The sequence below is a fragment of the Aquarana catesbeiana genome, linkage group LG04, assembly GCF_042186555.1.
Source record: "Aquarana catesbeiana isolate 2022-GZ linkage group LG04, ASM4218655v1, whole genome shotgun sequence".
NCBI lineage: Eukaryota > Metazoa > Chordata > Amphibia > Anura > Ranidae > Aquarana > Aquarana catesbeiana.
In genome coordinates, this window is record NC_133327.1 from 216,837,114 (window position 1) to 216,851,574 (window position 14,461).

Here is a 14,461-nt window from a genome sequence, read left to right on the forward strand (position 1 = left end):
TAACGACTGTTGAATTTCAGAGATCGATCATTACAGCGAATTCTTCCATATCCTGTGAATAAAATAAATCTTCTTGCAAAGCACCAACCCATGTAGCGAGTTATTTCCCAGTGTGTGCTGCCATGATGCGTCAGGAAAACGGAAAATTGTATACTCACCTTTCCGTAATTTTCCTTTCCTGACGCATCTAATGGCAGCACACAGACCGCACCGCTGTGTGGTGGTGTAAGCCTGTTTTAAGGCTTGTAAAAAGACAATGTAACCCCCCTGAGACCATCAGAGTGGGGTCCCTGCATAAAGCTCATTTAGAGACTGTACAGTCAGGGCTTCCAACTAGGAGAGGCTGAACCTAGCTGGGGCAAAGCAGTAAGAGGTCCGTATGCTTTATCCTGGTCAGTCCTAACAGGTGAGGAAAAAAAAAGGAGAATGCAGCGGGGGGCTCCTCTTCAAAAACTTATAGCTAATCAGTCCTATCAGGTTGTGGGGGCAGAATCACAACCCAGTGTGTGTGCTGCCATTGGATGCGTCAGGAAAGGAAAATTACGGAAAGGTTAGTATACAATTTTCCGTTTTTAAAACCTGTCAAGGAAAGGTCCACCATTAACCAGTGTAATTCCTTAAAAATAATTCTGGAACAGTAAAAAGTAGGTGCTCTAGCCTACAGCATTCAAACAGATCTTATTTGGTCTTCAAAATGTACCAATATGACTTGCTGTGGTGTGAAATAGTTCCAACAAGTTCCATTTATCTTTTTTTTAATTTCATATAGTGTATAAGCTTACCTTTTTCTTCCTCCCTTGTGTACATTCACAATGGCCAGTGAGGCAATCCATCATAGTTATAGTATACAAAAAGATGGCAACCACCTCAACCTATAACTAGCCTTTGCAGTAAGATGCACATGAAAGGGCAACGCATAACACAGATCAATATTTCCCAGCACACTAACCAGCTAACCTACAAAAAAAAAACAGCGCCACTGTGCTCTTGCTGGGCATTTCGCAGGCTAGCTGGTGAGTGTGCTGGGAAATCTTTGTCTGTTTGTGTTGTGCGATTCCCTTCCATGTGCACCTTACTGCAAAGGCTAGTTATAGGTTGGGGTGTTTGCCATCTTTTTATATAGCTTGTTTGCCGGAATTGGTGTGGGGATACTTTCGATGCCTCCAGCTGATACTGTGCTCTTGCTGAGCGTCCAATGTGTTCCTGTGCCTGGAGGAGTGGGCTCCCTTCAGGCAAAACTTCCCTTAAAGTGGTTCTAAAGGCAGAAGATTTTTTGTCTTAATGCATTCTACGCATTAAGATAAAAAACCTTCAGTGTGCGGCATCCCTCCTCAGCCCCCCTTAATACTTACCTGAGCCCCATCTCGATCCAACGATGTTGCACAAGTGACTCGGCTGTCTGGGACTCTCCCTCCTGATTGGCTGAGACAGGCGAGATTGGTGGGGCCCAGTCATGGCTCTGTGTCTGAATGGACACATAGAGCAGCGGCTCGGGTGCTCCCATAGCAAGCTGCTAGCTGTGGGGGCATTTGGCAGGAGGGAGAGGCCAGGCGCTCCAGCGAGGGACCCGAAAAGAAGAGGATCAGGTCTGCTCTGTGCAAAACCACTGCACAGAGCAGGTAAGTATAACATGTTTGTTATTTTTGAACAGAAAAAAACAAGACATTAATATCACTTTCAATTAATATTAAAGGCAGATTAAAAAAAAAAACACAGATGTTACACTTACCTGCTCTGTGCAGTAGTTTTGCACAGAGCAGCCCCGATTGTAGCCCCTTCCTCCTGTCAAGTGCCCCATAGCAAGCAGCTTGCTGTGGGGGCACCTGAGCAGACTCGCTCCTGAGCAGCTGCTCTGTGTGTCCATTCGCACATGAAGCACAGCCTGGTCCCGCCCCCGCTCTCTCCTTATTGGCTCACTGGCTGTGATTGACAATAGTGGAAGTCAATGGCTCCCGCTTCTGTCTCAGCCAATGAAGAGGAAAAGACACAGGAGAGCTGCTGCTCTCGTGCACATCGCTGGATTGAGATGGGGCTCAGGTAAGTATCAGGGGGGGCTGCTGCAGAATATAGATGGTATGAAGGTAAAAAATCTTATGCCTTTACAATCACTTTAATTTATCCACTGCTATATATGCTTCAAATTAGAGACTTTCAAAAAGTATAGAGTTAGGACCGCAGTACACAGAGGAGCCTAGGCATAGGGACTGTGTGTGTATGTTTGTGTAGTCCATCATAGTTACTGGTAAATAGAAATGTACATGAGGTGCTCTGCCTAATGAAAAGGGCCCAGCAATCAGGCATAATGGGATGTTTGCACTTTATATCTGAGTGACAGAGTCACTTTAAAGTAATGTTCAAAGACCAGCCTTCTCTATTTCCAAACCTGTGCATTTGCATCTGCCTGTTTTGCAAAGTAAATCATTTCTGGAAATATCGACTAGATATGAATACCTCTAGGTAAGCCTAATAATTACATTCTACACTTTATTTGAATATTTTTGCACAGGAAAACAAGATACCATTTTACTTTTTCTGTTTAAACCCCACATTTATCTCATTTTATGAGGTAATCTCCAATCTCTTCATGCACAGCAATACTGGCAGAATCATGTTTGTGTAATATAATAGGACAATCGTGATGTAAGACAGATAAGAAAGGCATAGCTATCCATAGCAAGTAATCCAATTCCAATTGATTATTTTTTTGGCAAGTTGGAAAATGAAAGCAATTGCTGATTTCAATGTACAATACCACTATTTCTTGTCCTTCCATTTCTGTAAATGAGCTTATTGTAATAATATTATCTATATAAGTTGTCAGGTTCTTTGTTGTTTACACGGCTGTTATTTCTGAATTATCATTCATACTGATAATCAGTGAAATATTTCTTCTAATCTTGTGCCAACAGAGCATGGATATTGTACACAGTCTTACAGGGATCTTTATTTTTTCTGACATATGTTCATCTAAAATTTCTTCAACCATGGAACAAAATAGAAAAGGCATATTTTGTTAAACACGCAACTTGGATGGAATACACAAAGAGAGATGCTGTCTATCAATATCACAAATGTGACTTCTCTTATTGTCGCTTCTCTCTTGAACAAAATAAACAATTAAAACAAAAAAAAAAGAATAGACACACGAGCGGAATGTCCGACAGAAAAAGTCAGACGGAAGCTTTCCATTATCTATTCCGATCGTGTGTATGCCTCATCTGACTTTTTTTTTCCAGAAAATTCTGACGGACCTAGAAATGGAACATGTTCTAAATATTTCCGACGGAACCAATTCCTATCTGGAAAACCGATCGTCTGTATGCTGTTCCGACGGACCAAAAACGACGCATGCTGTGAAGCAAGTATGAGACAGAAGCTATTGGCTACTGGCTATTAAACGTCCTTTTTCTAGTCCCGTCATACGTGCTGTACATCACCTCGTTCTGGACGGTCGGACTTTGGTCGGACTTTGGTTTGACCATGTGTAGGCAAGACCGCTTGAATGGAATTCTGTCAGAGTTCCGTCGAAGAAACCTTCTGAGTTTATTCCGACGGCAAAACCGGTCGTGTGTACAGGGCAAAAGAGTTGGAAATGCATGGGGCTGCAGGAAAATACCTGTAAACTGGTATCTAGGTTAAAGAGTACAGCGAGGTCTTGGTTATGCAGCATCCTCAGAGTCATCAGAATCTTCTCTGCTAGGCCCAAGCAGGCGCACAACATTCTGCAGTACATTCAGTTCTATGGTGAGTTTGTACATCACCAATGCGTAGAGAATTATCTCCCCTGAAGAATAAATGGAAGGAGCACATGCACAGGCCCGGAAGAGAAGATTTTGACAAGTCAATGCACCCAAGATTTTGCTTAATTTCTGAATAGGTGAGTGTAAGATTGACAGGGTAGATTGTGTGCAGGGGAATTAGTAAAATAAATGTAACTGCACAGAAAATGCAGTTACACATTAAATGATAAGGTACCCTGAAAGATCTTGGTATATGTTGCAAAATAAAATAACATATAAGGATATTAGAAAAAGGAGCTTGTGCAAGCATTTCCGAAAATTCTCTCATGGGACCCCAAGGCTAGGACCTAGGATAGTAGGACAGTAAATGGTGTTGCTAACAAGTCTGCCTACAAGTTAGATCATAACAACTGCCAACCACACAGTCATATCGCTATTGCTATAGTACTAACTGCTGTTTATAGAACTCAACACAGCACTGTAGCGTAAAAAGAATCATTGTCTAAGCAGCAAATGTAACAAAAAGGGCAAAACAGCTTTTATGGGCTGACTGTCAGCCAAGAATACATACCCGAAGATTTTTAAAACATACAGGTGGTATGGGATTCCCAGACCCAGTCGCTACCATCATGCACGCTAAATCTAAGAGTTGGGTGTCTTTAGAACAGTCCATGTCTTCCCTCCCCCTACAGGTGCTCCCTGGTTACCAGCTTCACTTCTGCTGCAAGGACCACCTAACTATTGGTAGCACCCACAGGGCTATAGCAAAGATATGGTAATCCCTCCTTATCTCTGGACCCAACGTCCCAATGCTTCCAATAATTTTGAAACTCTGCTTTTCCTCCCTGGCTCTGCCCTGTTACATAAGTGGGCTTTTAGATTGGTGAACTTTAGGGATACTAATGGCTAGAAATCTGTCTCCTCAATCCAGTAGGTGGTCAATGCTCCTTTGAACATGTGGAAGGGTTTCCAGCTTTTTTCTACAGACAATTCAGTCTTCTGCTGCAGACTTGTCTGACCCTTCAAGCTCTATCCTCCACTTTCACCTCTCCCCCAGAGAAATACGTTCCTCTTTTCTTACTGGCATGGGAAAGTGATCAAAGATCCGGAGCAAAAGAACCACATTTTATATTTTGCTCACAAATCCTCAATCTCTTCTAGGTTTCAAGAATCCAGATATAGGTTACAGAACAGATGGTACAGAGTTAAAGTAAAACTGCACACAATTTTTTCTGAATACCGATCCCTATTACTGAAGGTGTGGAGACATGAGGGGCACATTACTCCATATTTTCTAGGCTTGCCCATGAATCTGCCCCTTTTGGCAAGTGATATGTAAACTGATTGCTAATCTAGCGAGTCTTTCTCTTGCAGAAGACCAGGCTGCGTGTTTGTTACATCTCTGCCCGCCATCCAGGTAGAAATAAAAACAATCATTGGCAGTCCACCCCCTCAATGTGACCAAGTTCCTGCATTCCGGACAATTGAAAATCCTCCCTGAATCGCTCAATTGGTCAGTGGATTGGGGCAGTAAATGAAATTATGACCATGAAAGAGATTACCCTGTCCCTAAAACATCAAAAGAAATGTTTCCTCAAGACCTGGTTCTACTGGACCCAATTTAAATTCCCTGTTAAATATAAAGAACAGCTTGAAGCGGATTTTCCCTAGGCAGTGGAACCGGGGTTTCCTTATTGTACTTTGTCAATTTCCCCCTATTTATCTCCATCCTCCATCCCCTCTCTATACCCCCCTCTCCTATTATTTATTTTCTGTGTAGAGATTTCCTAAAGGGGTTGTTTACTGTTTTTAAAGGTTTTGTTTGGCCCCACCCCATAGATGACTGTACCCTTCACTGTTCACCCTGTCCCAACCTCATAGAACGCTGCACCCCTCACTATACACCCTGCACCCACCTCATAGAACACTGTATCCCTCACTGTTCACCCTGCCCTCACCCCATATACCACTGTACCCCTCACTGATCACCCTGCCCCCACCTCATAGAACACTGTACCCCTCACTGATCACCCTGCCCCCACCTCATAGAACACTGTACCCCTCACTATATACCCTGCCCCCACCTCATAGAACACTGCACTCCTCACTGTTCACCCTGCACCCACCTCATAGAACACTGCACCCCTCACTGTTCACACTGCCCCCACCTCATAGAACACTGCGCCCCTCACTATATACCCTGCCCCCACCTCATAGAACACTGCACCCCTCACTGTTCACACTGCCCCCACCTCATAGAACACTGCGCCCCTCACTATACACCCCGCCCCCACCTCATAGAACACTGCACCCCTCACTGTTCACACTGCCCCCACCTCATAGAACACTGTACGCCTTACTGTTCACACTGCCCCCACCTCGTAGAACACTGTACGCCTCACTGTTCACACTGCCCCCACCTCATAGAACACTGCACGCCTCACTGTTCATACTGCCCCCACCTCATAGAACACTGTACCCCTCACTGTTCATACTGCCCCCACCTCATAGAACACTGCACGCCTCACTGTTCATACTGCCCCCACCTCATAGAACACTGCGCCCCTCACTATACACCCCGCCCCCACCTCATAGAACACTGTACCCCTCACTGTTCACCCTGCCCCCACCTCATAGAACACTGTACCCCTCACTGTTCACACTGCCCCCACCTCATAGAACACTGCGCCCCTCACTATACACCCCGCCCCCACCTCATAGAACACTGTACCCCTCGCTGTTCACCCTGCCCTCACCCCATATACCACTGTACCCCTCACTGATCACCCTGCACCCACCTCATAGAACACTGCACCCCTCACTGTTCACACTGCCCCCACCTCATAGAACACTGCGCCCCTCACTATATACCCAGCCCCCACCCCACAGAACACTGCACTCCTCACTGTTCACCCTGCACCCACCTCATAGAACACTGCACCCCTCACTGTTCATACTGCCCCCACCTCATAGAACACTGCGCCCCTCACTATATACCCAGCCCCCACCCCACAGAACACTGCACTCCTCACTGTTCACCCTGCACCCACCTCATAGAACACTGCACCCCTCACTGTTCACACTGCCCCCACCTCATAGAACACTGCGCCCCTCACTATACACCCCGCCCCCACCTCATAGAACACTGTACTCCTCACTGTTCACCCTGCCCTCACCCCATATACCACTGTACCCCTCACTGATCACCCTGCCCCCACCTCATAGAACACTGCACTCCTCACTGTTCACCCTGCACCCACCTCACAGAACACTGCACCCCTCACTGTTCACACTGCCCCCACCTCATAGAACACTGCGCCCCTCACTATATACCCTGCCCCCACCCCATAGAACACTGCACCCCTCACTGTTCACACTGCCCCCACCTCATAGAACACTGCGCCCCTCACTATACACCCTGCCCCCACCTCATAGAACACTGTACTCCTCGCTGTTCACCCTGCCCTCACCCCATATACCACTGTACCCCTCACTGATCACCCTGCCCCCACCTCATAGAACACTGTACCCCTCACTGATCACCCTGCACCCACCTCATAGAACACTGCACCCCTCACTGTTCACCCTGCACCCACCTCATAGAACACTGCGCCCCTCACTGTTCACCCTGCACCCACCTCATAGAACACTGCACCCCTCACTGTTCACCCTGCACCCAACTCATAGAACACTGCACCCCTCACTGTTCACACTGCCCCCACCTCATAGAACACTGCGCCCCTCACTATACACCCTGCCCCCACCTCATAGAACACTGTACTCCTCACTGTTCACCCTGCACCCGCCTCATAGAACACTGCACCCCTCACTGTTCACACTGCCCCCACCTCATAGAACACTGCACTCCTCACTGTTCACCCTGCACCCACCTCATAGAACACTGCACCCCTCACTGTTCACACTGCCCCCACCTCATAGAACACTGTACCCCTCGCTGTTCACCCTGCCCTCACCCCATATACCACTGTACCCCTCACTGATCACCCTGCACCCACCTCATAGAACACTGCACTCCTCACTGTTCACCCTGCACCCACCTCATAAAACACTGTATCCCTCACTGATCACCCTGCCCCCACCTCATAGAACACTGCACTTCTCACTGTTCACCCTGCAACCACCTCATAAAACACTGTATCCCTCACTGTTCACCCTGCCCTCACCCCATATACCACTGTACCCCTCACTGTTCAAACTGCCCCCACCTAATAGAACACTGCACCCCTCACTATACACCCTGCCCCCACCTCATAAAACACTGTACTCCTCGCTGTTCACCCTGCCCTCACCCCATATACCACTGTACCCCTCACTGATCACCCTGCCCCCACCTCATAGAACACTGCACGCCTCACTGTTCATACTGCCCCCACCTCATAGAACACTGCACCCCTCACTATACACCCCGCCCCCACCTCATAGAACACTGTACCCCTCACTGTTCACACTGCCCCCACCTCATAGAACACTGCTCCCCTCACTATACACCCCGCCCCCACCTCATAGAACACTGTACCCCTCGCTGTTCACCCTGACCTCACCCCATATACCACTGTACCCCTCACTGATCACCCTGCACCCACCTCATAGAACACTGCACTCCTCACTGTTCACACTGCCCCCACCTCATAGAACACTGCGCCCCTCACTATATACCCTGCCCCCACCTCATAGAACACTGCACTTCTCACTGTTCACCCTGCACCCACCTCATAAAACACTGTATCCCTCACTGTTCACCCTGCCCTCACCCCATATACCACTGTACCCCTCACTGTTCAAACTGCCCCCACCTAATAGAACACTGCACCCCTCACTATACACCCTGCCCCCACCTCATAGAACACTGCGCCCCTCACTATACACCCCACCCCCACCTCATAGAACACTGTACCCCTCACTGTTCACACTGCCCCCACCTCATAGAACACTGCTCCCCTCACTATACACCCTGCCCCCACCTCATAGAACACTGTACCCCTCGCTGTTCACCCTGCCCTCACCCCATATACCACTGTACCCCTCACTGATCACCCTGCACCCACCTCATAGAACACTGCACTCCTCACTGTTCACCCTGCACCCACCTCATAGAACACTGCACCCTTCACTGTTCACACTGCCCCCACCTCATAGAACACTGCACCCCTCACTGTTCACACTGCCCCTACCTCATAGAACACTGTACCCCTCACTGTTCACCCTGCCCTCACCCCATATACCACTGTACCCCTCACTGATCACCCTGCACCCACCTCATAGAACACTGCACCCCTCACTGTTCACACTGCCCCCACCTCATAGAACACTGCGCCCCTCACTATATACCCTGCCCCCACCCCACAGAACACTGCACTCCTCACTGTTCACCCTGCACCCACCTCATAGAACACTGCACCCCTCACTGTTCACACCGCCCCAACCTCATAGAACACTGCGCCCCTCACTATACACCCCGCCCCCACCTCATAGAACACTGTACTCCTCACTGTTCACCCTGCCCTCACCCCATATACCACTGTACCCCTCACTGATCACCCTGCCCCCACCTCATAGAACACTGCGCCCTCACTATATACCCTGCCCCCACCTCATAGAACACTACACTTCTCACTGTTCACCCTGCACCCACCTCATAGAACACTGCACCCCTCACTGTTCACACTGCCCCCACCTCATAGAACACTGCGCCCCTCACTATATACCCTGCCCCCACCCCATAGAACACTGCACCCCTCACTGTTCACACTGCCCCCACCTCATAGAACACTGCGCCCCTCACTATACACCCTGCCCCCACCTCATAGAACACTGTACTCCTCGCTGTTCACCCTGCCCTCACCCCATATACCACTGTACCCCTCACTGATCACCCTGCCCCCACCTCATAGAACACTGCAATCCTCACTGTTCACCCTGCACCCACCTCATAGAACACTGCACCCCTCACTGTTCACACTGCCCCCACCTCATAGAACACTGCACCCCTCACTATATACCCTGCCCCCACCCCATAGAACACTGCACCCCTCACTGTTCAATTAGTACTGGGAGCCCTACTCAACTGTCCCCCCTTACATACCCGGCCAGTGTTGTCACATGAAAAGATATAATAAAATATTTACAAAAATGTGAGGGGTGTACTTACTTTTGTGAGATACTGTATATACATTTCCTGGTCTTGCTTGATCTATAGACACACAATTTCCTAAAGCAAAGCTCCAGGAAATACACTCCAGCAGTGGACTGTCTCTCAGTGTCATCACGTCCAATGCAGGACTATGGAGGGCTAATAACATCAGTGCCTGGAAAACTGAGCTCATGCCCGCACTCAAAGAAATATGCATGTGTGCAGAACGGTCCTTACAACTACACGTGTGTGCATCTCCACGTGCACATGCTTGAGCATTAATGTGGTAAGAGGGTGAACATGCACGTTTAAATTGACTTTGGTGCCCAGTGTCCTAATTAAAGCATTGCAAGACTCAGTATCATTGCTGAGTGGTCGTCAGCTCCCTAAGCCTTTAACCACTTCAGCCCCTGAGGATTTTACCCCCTTCCTGACCAGAGCACCTTTTTGCGATTCGGCACTGCGTCACCTTAACTGGCAATTGCGCGGTCGTGCGAAGTTGTACCCAAACAAAATTGACGTCCTTTTTTTCCCACAAATAGAGCTTTCTTTTGGTGGTATTTGATTGCATCTGTGGTTTTTATTTTTTGCGCTATAACCAAAAAAGAGTGTCAATTTTGAAAAAAAATATCCCCCAAAAATATATAAAAAAACTTTTTTCCTCAGTTTAGGCTGATATGTATTCTTCTACATATTTTTGGTAAAAAAAAAATCGCAATAAGCGTATATTGATTGGTTTGCGCAAAATGTATAGCGTCTACAAAATAGGGGATAGTTTTATGGCATTTTTATTTTTAATTTTTGTTTTATCAGTAATGGCGTCGATCTGCGATTTTTATAGAGACTGCGACATTATGGCGGACACATTGGACATTTTTGACACTATTTTGGGACCATTGTCATTTATACAGCGATCAATGCTATAAAAATGCATTGATTACTGTGTAAATGACACTGGCAGTGAAGGGGTTAACCACTAGGGGGCAGTGAAGGGGTTAAGTGTGTCCTAGGGAGTGATTCTAACTGTGAGGGGGCTGGGCTTTAACACACAGGACAGTGATCACTGCTCTCGATGACAGAGAGCTGTGATCTCTGTCCTGTCACTAGGCAGAACGGGGAAATGCTTTGTTTACAAAAGCATCTTCCCGTTCTTCCTCTCCGTGACACGATCGCAGGCACCCGGCGGACATCGAGTCCGCGGGACCCGCGGTCACGGTCATGGAAACCGCGGAGGGTATGTGCCTGCGACACCGCTTCTTAAAGGGGACATACCTGTACGCCCTTTTGCCTACCAGCGCCATTCTGCCAACGTACATTGGTGTACGCTGGTCGGCAAGCAGTTAACCTGATTTTGTGTTTACATTTGTATCCTGACCTGGCTTGTTGACTAGATATAATAAAGATATAATAAAATATTTACAAAAATGTGAGGGGTGTAATCACTTTTGTGAAATACTGTGTATATATATATATATATATATATATATATATATATATATATATATATATATATATATATATATATATATATATATATATATATATATATAAAATTATTAAACTGCTTTATTTCATTTGATTATGATGTAGCATGCTAAATCACTTGTTTGTAAAAAAAAAAGAAAGCTAAAGCCAATTATTATTATGAACACTAAGCAAAACCAACATAAAAGATTAGCAAATATTATCTGCAAGAAGGGAAATGCAAGAGGAGATGCATGCATTAGTGAACTGTGGAAGAAACATTATTAGTAAACATGAGTCAGTTGAGGACTGTCTATTTTGAATCATCTATCTGTTATTCACTACATTATAAGATGTTTTCCAATGGGGATCTTTATATGGTTTATTTTTATATGTTGTATTAATTTCTCTTTGTGAGGTAGCGGAAATCATTTTTTGCTTCCATTTACAGGGATCCTATTTAGTTTTGGGTGATTGTCTGTTGAGGACTGTCTATTTTGAATCATCTATTTGTTATTTACTACATTATAAGATGTTTTCCAATGGGGATTTTTATATGGTTTATTTTTATATGTTGTATTAATTTCTCCCTGTGAGGTAGCGGAAATCATTTTTTGCTTCCCTTCACAGGGATTCTATTTTTACATATCTATTTTTACATATCTTTCCGAGAGTTGGGTAACCAAAACACGTACCCATAACATGGGTGTGTCCATTGGCAGTGGTGTTTTCCCAGTCCCTAACATCTATTTTTCCACATATTTTTTATTTATTTTTATTTATATTAAAAATATTTTTTTTCTTTTATATATATTTTTTTATATATTTTTATCTGTAATATACTATTTAATTGATATTTCTATTTACATTAAAATAAATTATTCTTGGTGCTTATTTTTTGACATTTATATTTTTTATATCCACATGTAAGGTGTGGAGAAAACTTTTAGGTACATTTTTTCCTACACATACTTCCAACTTTTCTGGAATTATTTTTATAGTAGCCTTGATAGGGCATATACTTTATAATTTGGAGAGTAATGCGATGTTTTACTAACTATTAATACCTCACATCTACCCAATATCATAATTAAACTTTCTTTGGGATTGCATATATATCCTAATTGAGAAAAGTTGGGTGTTTGGTTGGAGCGTATCTCCATTTATTTTTAAATTCACTGTGATTTCTATATCATGAACTTTTCACTTCCCGTTTTGGCAAATTTCCCATATTCAAGATGGTTCCTTAACATCCCGCTATGGCTTGTGTGAAGCGCAAGGTGATTTCCGGTCCTGATTCACATCGAGGCTTGGTTTTACTGTTGTGTTATTTATGTGCGACACGTCAGTGCGTTGCCCGTGCCCCAGATGATGTCAGAGTGTGACGAAACGCACGTTGGGAGGAGCTGACGTGCTGACGTTCCGCATGTACCGTCTGCAGGACGGGTGATTGCTTTAGCCGGCCGGCTGATTTTTATGCTGCTTTGTTTCCACTACACTTTGCATTTACATCCCTCCATGGTGTGACCGATCCCTTGTGGCTTGGTGGAGCAGTGGTTTTCATCATCCCCTCTGGATAAAGGCAGTGAAGTATTGTTGTCCAACCATTCCATCCAGATAAAGGCCCCGACCAGGTTAAGGTCGCAAGTTTCTTTGGGCTTGCCTTGTGGTAAGCGTGCATTTTTTACTGAGCTATCACGGTGGTGCGGTGGAGGAATTTTTCACATAATCATTATATTCATTCCACTTAGAAGACCGGGATTTGGGCCTAAGGCCTTTCCACACACTTTTCATGGACTAATTTTCATTTAATTAATGCTGTATAATTCATTCAGTGTTGGTTTATTTTATTAAGTTCTTGGGTATATACAATTTGTTATAGTAAATTTTTTAAGGTTTATCTTATATTTAAACACTAATTACTCACTTGGGATATCAGCGCTGCTACCTTTGTTATTAAACATGAGTGAACTAATCATTATGAATTCAGAGTTGGCTTGGATTGTCTGCCTCTTACTGGTCTTGGATGGTTAAATTGAGAAACGGATAAACCAGATACTCTCAAAATGGCTAGAAATAATTGAGTAGATCCACTGGACTCATCATTAACTTTGTAGATTTCTGATTTGCATATCAAAAGTCAAGAACGAGGTGGATCTGTAATGTTTCACTTATCTCTAATTACTCGAATGATTACCAGGAACACATTTCATTAAAAGTAATTTAGATGGAAACTTTTCTATTACATTTTCAGGGTTATGTGACTATTAGAGGTTCACTCTGTGTCAGAGGATATAGCTAGACAAAGCAGTAGAAGGATCTTAAGAAGATTCCTTGAAAATTAGAAGTACCAGTGGTTTATTCCACAGCTGGAAAACAAAATATCCAAATTCATATTAGTAATGAGTTTTTGTACTCTATAACTGACAAGGATCAGTTTTGCAGCTAACAGTATCTGTATTCTGCTTTTGATAATGCAAAGCATATTTCTATACACCACAATCTCGTATTTAATGATGTACGTTAAGACTTTAGAAAAAGACAAACTCCAAATTAGTTACGCTGTAGGAACTCTTACTAGTAATCTGTGAATGTATGATCTGTGTTTTTTCCAAATAAAGCTTATCAGTGAGTAACACTTGATACAAAGCAGGCCTGTGAAGGACAGTACAGCTGTGTTGCCAACCATCAGTATTTTTATTGGCAGCCAGTAAAAAGCGGGCACTTTTTCTCTGGCTAGTAAAAAATATGGCTGTGATGCTCGGCTCAGAACTGCACAAGCGCAGTTACAGTCCGGAGTCGGCCAAGACCATTTGAGTGTCTGCTACAGTGTGTTTGAGCAGTGCCAGTGGGTCTGGCAGAGGCGTGCCTGAGTGTGTCATGTGATGTCATGGTGCAAGGGAGCCAAGTGGAGCAGCCAGAGACACGTGTGCGGGTCTGCAGGAAGGTATTACATTTACCAATATGTAATGCCCCTTCAAAAGCTTCTAAATAGGCTAAGTCCCAGTTGTATAGTCAAGATAACAAGACAGAACCTCTACATACATACCTCCATCTACACTTGCAGAGAAAATACTGTAAAAACTGACCCCTTACCCATACACAG

General features: G+C 45.0%; 1 pseudogene; it reads right to left on the bottom strand.

Annotated features, from left to right (window-relative positions):
* Positions 1 to 2,833: 2,833 nt before the first annotated feature.
* Positions 2,834 to 14,461, bottom strand: part of LOC141141220 (transient receptor potential cation channel subfamily V member 5-like) — a 49,527-nt pseudogene continuing 37,899 nt past the window's right edge.